Source organism: Crocodylus siamensis, chromosome 2 (assembly GCF_052110815.1).
Source record: "Crocodylus siamensis isolate JL-2025a chromosome 2, ASM5211081v1, whole genome shotgun sequence".
Lineage (NCBI taxonomy): Eukaryota > Metazoa > Chordata > Crocodylia > Crocodylidae > Crocodylus > Crocodylus siamensis.
The window spans coordinates 279,130,346-279,132,805 of record NC_143396.1 but is presented as its reverse complement, the minus strand read 5'-3'; positions in this window follow the sequence as shown (position 1 = coordinate 279,132,805).

Genomic DNA, 2,460 nt, shown 5'->3' with positions numbered 1-2,460 from the left:
CTTTCATCTCCATTACTCATTTAGTAGCTATTGCTGCATTGTTACTTATCAGTCTAGTTTTTGAAACTTAGCTAAAGTCAGTTTCTTCTTTGCAGGAAACTTCAAAGTTAAGCAAATGAGGATTCGTCACATCAGTGACCATTGTTGTTTTGTTTCTTCCATTTCCTTCCTAACCCCTTAATAGGTGAGCAGCATTAAGTACAGCCAAATACACACCTTCCCTGTCTGTGTTGTTACTGGCTTGATACTAAACCAGCTGCAATGATTATACTCAAGGAACACCACATTTGGGGTTTACTTTAGTTTGTCGAGTAGTTGGACATATGACGTGGCCATTAGGAATACAAGAAAAACTCCCTGTGCACAAGGTTTGTTTTTAAAGGAAACACACAGCTAAAATTCAACTGGAGGAGGGAATTTGGGGCCATGTTGGTGGCCAGAGAGAGACAGAAGTGATGAAGGGAGGACAAGACTTTAGACAGCAGCAGTATCCAGATTATACCAGCCCTGTTTCCTTCCCATCCTGTTTATCATGTATACCAGCCTCTGTTTTCAAGGAAGAATTAAACAATATTTACTAGCACTTCTATAAGATAGGTCCCTGCAGGGTAGTGAGAGGACTCCATAGAGCCCATGATTTTTGTAGATTAGTTGTCTTACATTACTCTAGTTTTATTAAAGCAACTAACCCTCCTGAATATTTGGGCTGGTCCTGAAGTTCAGGGATTTGCCCCAGAGTGCCTCAACAGTCCTCAAAACAGGAGTTTTGTTCCAAATTTGAAAAACTGGAGCCCTCCCTTTGCACCCCATAGCATTTCTCAAGCAGCAGCTATCATCCTGCTGCATCTGCTGAAAGCACATGGCATAGTACTGCCTAGCACGGTGTGAGCTCTGGCTTTACTGTTTCCAACAAGGATGGTGGCTGTAGACTAGCCCCTGAACTGTACACAGAAGATTTACACTCCTGCCACACCATCCTCAAGCAAAATCACTTCTCAGAGCTGAACTTCTGGTTCTAAGATCCGTAGAGCACCCAGGATTGTCTCCCAAACTGAGCTGCTGGGCAACTGGTTGCTCTAGCTTTCATCCTCTCTGCAGAAGTCTAGCCACAATTTCTCCATGGCATCCTTCCCTATAGAATTCAAACTTGTTTTGGTTGTTTATTTGGAAGCGAGGTCTCCAGGATAAGGTGCCTTGCGGCAAAACCGTGCCCCAAATGAAGGCAATAGCAAAACTCACATTGGCTACGCTAGGCCAAATTCCATCCTGGGTATCTTCTGTTCTTCTCCCTTCCATGGTAAGAGAAGATGCTGGTTGGGAAGTTTTAAACCAGTGCTGGAGGAACAATTTCAGCATCACTGCCACATGCATTCATTAGACAAATACTTTTTATTAACCATCCTTACACTTCAGTCAATATTTACTGTATTACCTTCAATGCCTTAGTTGAGTAGTTTGCTCATAGCAATTGCCTGCCAACAATTTAGCTAATTTACCTTGGCAACAAAATTCAAGCATTCTGAGTCATCAAAATCCCTTGGCATTAATGTTGGACACCAAATACATATACATGGGCTTTGATAATGACTTAAAAATTAGAGCAGCAGTTTTTTATTTAAAATCGTATAAATCTGGTACCATGACCAGAACTGGACATGTTGTACAGTGTATTGTACAGTGTTCGAGCAATGGATTAAAAAGTGCCTCACATACAGTACTTCTCCTGTCCTGGTGTTGGGCTTAGGATGGGAAAAGAATACCAGCTGTTGGTTGGCAGATTTTATGGGAGGCACGCTTTAAAAATTACTATAGCGTTACCTAGCTCGCTTTCACTTGTGAACTCACTAAGCTTGGAGGAGAGGTGGATCAATTATTCATAAGTTAAAATGCACACTTTTATTACACCAGATGTTTCTCTGAATGTTTGACACTGCCCATTAACTCACCCTTTAATTTTAATTGGTTAACTAATGGCTATATTCAAGGTTAAATGAGTTTAAATCTTCATTCTTTTCTTTTATCATTTAGGATAAAGTTACCATCTGACATCAAGGGGAGGCAGGAAAAAGAACTGAATCAAGTGTGAACCTCAACAGAGTATGAATAAATGGCCACTTCATCGTCCCTAGAGCTACCCTGGGGCAGGCACAACAAACAGATTTCAGCTTTCATTTAGGAGAAGTGGCAGAAAAGGCCCCATGTCTGGAAGCAGATGTGGGCTTGCAGAGCTGCCTGCTGCTTGGCTTGTCATAATATGAGACTATGGGGTGGAGGGAAGTAGCACACTATGAATACAGTTTTTGAAGCAAGCCATTATAAACAGCTTAGAAAGGAAGTGCTTCCTAAAAGGTAGAAAGCATTGTTCCACTGTCTAACATTTCAAACAAGATATTTAACTAGCTCCCAAACTGAGGATGTTTAATTTCATGATTATTTTATGTTTACAGGTTAAAGGGATGC